Source organism: Phalangium opilio, unplaced genomic scaffold (assembly GCF_054372755.1).
Source record: "Phalangium opilio isolate 3A_F unplaced genomic scaffold, DU_Popi_V2 ptg000077l_1, whole genome shotgun sequence".
Classification (NCBI taxonomy): Eukaryota; Metazoa; Arthropoda; class Arachnida; order Opiliones; family Phalangiidae; genus Phalangium; species Phalangium opilio.
Window position 1 is genome coordinate 1,569,349 of NW_028324185.1, and position 6,307 is coordinate 1,575,655.

Here is a 6,307-nt window from a genome sequence, read left to right on the forward strand (position 1 = left end):
GGGAAATTGAAAATGGGCCTGAAAAGTCTGGGACAAGTCTGGGAAATTGAAAATGGGCCTGAAAAGTCCGGGAAATTGAAAATGGTCCTAAAAAGTCAGGTAAAAGTCTGGGAAAGTGAAAATGGTCCTAAAAAGTCAGGTAAAAGTCTGGGAAAGTGAAAATGGACCTTTTTAAAGGTCAGGGAAAAATATATTAGAGGGAAATTCTGGATAAGAGTATAAGGTTAACCAGAAAATGTGTTGTCTGACATTTCTCATTTCTAATTATTTAAATTCAAAGGAAAATCTGGGAAATTTAAAATGGGCCTAAAAATTTAGGGGAAAGTCTGGGAAATTGAAGATGGGCCTAAAAAAAGTCTGGGACAAGTCTGGAAAATTGAAAATGGGCCTTAAAAGTCAGGGACAAGTCTGGGAAATTCAAAATGGGCCTAAAAAGTCAGGGACAAGTCTGGGAAATTCAAAATGGGCCTAAAAAGTCAGGGACAAGTCTGGGAAATTGAAAATGGGCCTGAAAAGTCTGGGACAAGTCTGGGAAATTCAAAATGGGCCTAAAAAGTCTGGGACAAGTTTGGAAAATTGAAAATGGGCCTCAAAAGTCAGGGACAAGTCTGGGAAATTGAAAATGGGCCTGAAAAGTCTGGGACAAGTCTGGGAAATTGAAAATGGGCTTAAAGAAAGTCTGGGGCAAGTTTGGAAAATTGAAAATGGGCCTTAAAATTCAGGGGAAAGTCTGGGAAATTGAAAATGGGCCTGAAAAGTCTGGGAAATTGAAAATGGGCCCGAAAAGTCAGGGAAATTGAAAATGGTCCTAAAAAGTCTGGGACAAGTTTGGAAAATTGAAAATGGGCCTCAAAAGTCAGGGACAAGTCTGGGAAATTGAAAATGGGCCTGAAAAGTCTGGGACAAGTCTGGGAAATTCAAAATGGGCCTAAAAAGTCTGGGACAAGTTTGGAAAATTGAAAATGGGCCTCAAAAGTCAGGGACAAGTCTGGGAAATTGAAAATGGGCCTGAAAAGTCTGGGACAAGTCTGGGAAATTGAAAATGGGCTTAAAGAAAGTCTGGGGCAAGTTTGGAAAATTGAAAATGGGCCTTAAAATTCAGGGGAAAGTCTGGGAAATTGAAAATGGGCCTGAAAAGTCTGGGAAATTGAAAATGGGCCCGAAAAGTCAGGGAAATTGAAAATGGTCCTAAAAAGTCTGGGACAAGTTTGGAAAATTGAAAATGGGCCTCAAAAGTCTGGGACAAGTCTGGGAAATTCAAAATGGTCCTAAAAAGTCTGGGACAAGTTTGGAAAATTGAAAATGGGCCTCAAAAGTCAGGGAGAAGTCTGGGAAATTGAAAATGGGCCTGAAAAGTCTGGGACAAGTCTGGGAAATTGAAAATGGGCTTAAAGAAAGTCTGGGGCAAGTTTGGAAAATTGAAAATGGGCCTAAAAATTCAGGGGAAAGTCTGGGAAATTGAAAATGGGCCTGAAAAGTCTGGGACAAGTCTGGGAAATTGAAAATGGGCCTGAAAAGTCCGGGAAATTGAAAATGGTCCTAAAAAGTCAGGTAAAAGTCTGGGAAAGTGAAAATGGTCCTAAAAAGTCAGGTAAAAGTCTGGGAAAGTGAAAATGGACCTTTTTAAAGGTCAGGGAAAAATATATTAGAGGGAAATTCTGGATAAGAGTATAAGGTTAACCAGAAAATGTGTTGTCTGACATTTCTCATTTCTAATTATTTAAATTCAAAGGAAAATCTGGGAAATTTAAAATGGGCCTAAAAATTTAGGGGAAAGTCTGGGAAATTGAAGATGGGCCTAAAAAAAGTCTGGGACAAGTCTGGAAAATTGAAAATGGGCCTAAAAAGTCAGGGACAAGTCTGGGAAATTCAAAATGGGCCTAAAAAGTCAGGGACAAGTCTGGGAAATTCAAAATGGGCCTAAAAAGTCAGGGACAAGTCTGGGAAATTGAAAATGGGCCTGAAAAGTCTGGGACAAGTCTGGGAAATTCAAAATGGGCCTAAAAAGTCTGGGACAAGTTTGGAAAATTGAAAATGGGCCTCAAAAGTCAGGGACAAGTCTGGGAAATTGAAAATGGGCCTGAAACGTCTGGGACAAGTCTGGGAAATTGAAAATGGGCTTAAAGAAAGTCTGGGGCAAGTTTGGAAAATTGAAAATGGGCCTTAAAATTCAGGGGAAAGTCTGGGAAATTGAAAATGGGCCTGAAAAGTCTGGGAAATTGAAAATGGGCCCGAAAAGTCAGGGAAATTGAAAATGGTCCTAAAAAGTCTGGGACAAGTTTGGAAAATTGAAAATGGACCTCAAAAGTCTGGGACAAGTCTGGGAAATTCAAAATGGGCCTAAAAAGTCTGGGACAAGTTTGGAAAATTGAAAATGGGCCTCAAAAGTCAGGGACAAGTCTGGGAAATTGAGAATGGGCCTGAAAAGTCTGGGACAAGTCTGGGAAATTGAAAATGGGCTTAAAGAAAGTCTGGGGCAAGTTTGGAAAATTGAAAATGGGCCTTAAAATTCAGGGGAAAGTCTAGGAAATTGAAAATGGGCCTGAAAAGTCTGGGAAATTGAAAATGGGCCCGAAAAGTCAGGGAAATTGAAAATGGTCCTAAAAAGTCTGGGACAAGTTTGGAAAATTGAAAATGGGCCTCAAAAGTCAGGGACAAGTCTGGGAAATTGAAAATGGGCCTGAAAAGTCTGGGACAAGTCTGGGAAATTGAAAATGGGCTTAAAGAAAGTCTGGGGCAAGTTTGGAAAATTGAAAATGGGCCTAAAAATTCAGGGGAAAGTCTGGGAAATTGAAAATGGGCCTGAAAAGTCTGGGACAAGTCTGGGAAATTGAAAATGGGCCTGAAAAGTCCGGGAAATTGAAAATGGTCCTAAAAAGTCAGGTAAAAGTCTGGGAAAGTGAAAATGGTCCTAAAAAGTCAGGTAAAAGTCTGGGAAAGTGAAAATGGACCTTTTTAAAGGTCAGGGAAAAATATATTAGAGGGAAATTCTGGATAAGAGTATAAGGTTAACCAGAAAATGTGTTGTCTGACATTTCTCATTTCTAATTATTTAAATTCAAAGGAAAATCTGGGAAATTTAAAATGGGCCTAAAAATTTAGGGGAAAGTCTGGGAAATTGAAGATGGGCCTAAAAAAAGTCTGGGACAAGTCTGGAAAATTGAAAATGGGCCTTAAAAGTCAGGGACAAGTCTGGGAAATTCAAAATGGGCCTAAAAAGTCAGGGACAAGTCTGGGAAATTCAAAATGGGCCTAAAAAGTCAGGGACAAGTCTGGGAAATTGAAAATGGGCCTGAAAAGTCTGGGACAAGTCTGGGAAATTCAAAATGGGCCTAAAAAGTCTGAGACAAGTTTGGAAAATTGAAAATGGGCCTCAAAAGTCAGGGACAAGTCTGGGAAATTGAAAATGGGCCTGAAAAGTCTGGGACAAGTCTGGGAAATTGAAAATGGGCTTAAAGAAAGTCTGGGGCAAGTTTGGAAAATTGAAAATGGGCCTTAAAATTCAGGGGAAAGTCTGGGAAATTGAAAATGGGCCTGAAAAGTCTGGGAAATTGAAAATGGGCCCGAAAAGTCAGGGAAATTGAAAATGGTCCTAAAAAGTCTGGGACAAGTTTGGAAAATTGAAAATGGGCCTCAAAAGTCAGGGACAAGTCTGGGAAATTGAAAATGGGCCTGAAAAGTCTGGGACAAGTCTGGGAAATTGAAAATGGGCTTAAAGAAAGTCTGGGGCAAGTTTGGAAAATTGAAAATGGGCCTAAAAATTCAGGGGAAAGTCTGGGAAATTGAAAATGGGCCTGAAAAGTCTGGGACAAGTCTGGGAAATTGAAAATGGGCCTGAAAAGTCCGGGAAATTGAAAATGGTCCTAAAAAGTCAGGTAAAAGTCTGGGAAAGTGAAAATGGTCCTAAAAAGTCAGGTAAAAGTCTGGGAAAGTGAAAATGGACCTTTTTAAAGGTCAGGGAAAAATATATTAGAGGGAAATTCTGGATAAGAGTATAAGGTTAACCAGAAAATGTGTTGTCTGACATTTCTCATTTCTAATTATTTAAATTCAAAGGAAAATCTGGGAAATTTAAAATGGGCCTAAAAATTTAGGGGAAAGTCTGGGAAATTGAAGATGGGCCTAAAAAAAGTCTGGGACAAGTCTGGAAAATTGAAAATGGGCCTTAAAAGTCAGGGACAAGTCTGGGAAATTCAAAATGGGCCTAAAAAGTCAGGGACAAGTCTGGGAAATTCAAAATGGGCCTAAAAAGTCAGGGACAAGTCTGGGAAATTGAAAATGGGCCTGAAAAGTCTGGGACAAGTCTGGGAAATTCAAAATGGGCCTAAAAAGTCTGGGACAAGTTTGGAAAATTGAAAATGGGCCTCAAAAGTCAGGGACAAGTCTGGGAAATTGAAAATGGGCCTGAAAAGTCTGGGACAAGTCTGGGAAATTGAAAATGGGCTTAAAGAAAGTCTGGGGCAAGTTTGGAAAATTGAAAATGGGCCTTAAAATTCAGGGGAAAGTCTGGGAAATTGAAAATGGGCCTGAAAAGTCTGGGAAATTGAAAATGGGCCCGAAAAGTCAGGGAAATTGAAAATGGTCCTAAAAAGTCTGGGACAAGTTTGGAAAATTGAAAATGGGCCTCAAAAGTCAGGGACAAGTCTGGGAAATTGAAAATGGGCCTGAAAAGTCTGGGACAAGTCTGGGAAATTGAAAATGGGCTTAAAGAAAGTCTGGGGCAAGTTTGGAAAATTGAAAATGGGCCTAAAAATTCAGGGGAAAGTCTGGGAAATTGAAAATGGGCCTGAAAAGTCTGGGACAAGTCTGGGAAATTGAAAATGGGCCTGAAAAGTCCGGGAAATTGAAAATGGTCCTAAAAAGTCAGGTAAAAGTCTGGGAAAGTGAAAATGGTCCTAAAAAGTCAGGTAAAAGTCTGGGAAAGTGAAAATGGACCTTTTTAAAGGTCAGGGAAAAATATATTAGAGGGAAATTCTGGATAAGAGTATAAGGTTAACCAGAAAATGTGTTGTCTGACATTTCTCATTTCTAATTATTTAAATTCAAAGGAAAATCTGGGAAATTTAAAATGGGCCTAAAAATTTAGGGGAAAGTCTGGGAAATTGAAGATGGGCCTAAAAAAAGTCTGGGACAAGTCTGGAAAATTGAAAATGGGCCTTAAAAGTCAGGGACAAGTCTGGGAAATTCAAAATGGGCCTAAAAAGTCAGGGACAAGTCTGGGAAATTCAAAATGGGCCTAAAAAGTCAGGGACAAGTCTGGGAAATTGAAAATGGGCCTGAAAAGTCTGGGACAAGTCTGGGAAATTCAAAATGGGCCTAAAAAGTCTGGGACAAGTTTGGAAAATTGAAAATGGGCCTCAAAAGTCAGGGACAAGTCTGGGAAATTGAAAATGGGCCTGAAAAGTCTGGGACAAGTCTGGGAAATTGAAAATGGGCTTAAAGAAAGTCTGGGGCAAGTTTGGAAAATTGAAAATGGGCCTTAAAATTCAGGGGAAAGTCTGGGAAATTGAAAATGGGCCTGAAAAGTCTGGGAAATTGAAAATGGGCCCGAAAAGTCAGGGAAATTGAAAATGGTCCTAAAAAGTCTGGGACAAGTTTGGAAAATTGAAAATGGGCCTCAAAAGTCAGGGACAAGTCTGGGAAATTGAAAATGGGCCTGAAAAGTCTGGGACAAGTCTGGGAAATTGAAAATGGGCTTAAAGAAAGTCTGGGGCAAGTTTGGAAAATTGAAAATGGGCCTAAAAATTCAGGGGAAAGTCTGGGAAATTGAAAATGGGCCTGAAAAGTCTGGGACAAGTCTGGGAAATTGAAAATGGGCCTGAAAAGTCAGGGAAATTGAAAATGGTCCTAAAAAGTCAGGTAAAAGTCTGGGAAAGTGAAAATGGTCCTAAAAAGTCAGGTAAAAGTCTGGGAAAGTGAAAATGGACCTTTTTAAAGGTCAGGGAAAAATATATTAGAGGGAAATTCTGGATAAGAGTATAAGGTTAACCAGAAAATGTGTTGTCTGACATTTCTCATTTCTAATTATTTAAATTCAAAGGAAAATCTGGGAAATTTAAAATGGGCCTAAAAATTTAGGGGAAAGTCTGGGAAATTGAAGATGGGCCTAAAAAAAGTCTGGGACAAGTCTGGAAAATTGAAAATGGGCCTAAAAAGTCAGGGACAAGTCTGGGAAATTCAAAATGGGCCTAAAAAGTCAGGGACAAGTCTGGGAAATTGAAAATGGGCCTGAAAAGTCTGGGACCAGTCTGGGAAATTCAAAATGGGCTTAAAGAAAGTCTGGGGCAAGTTTGGAAAATTGAAAATG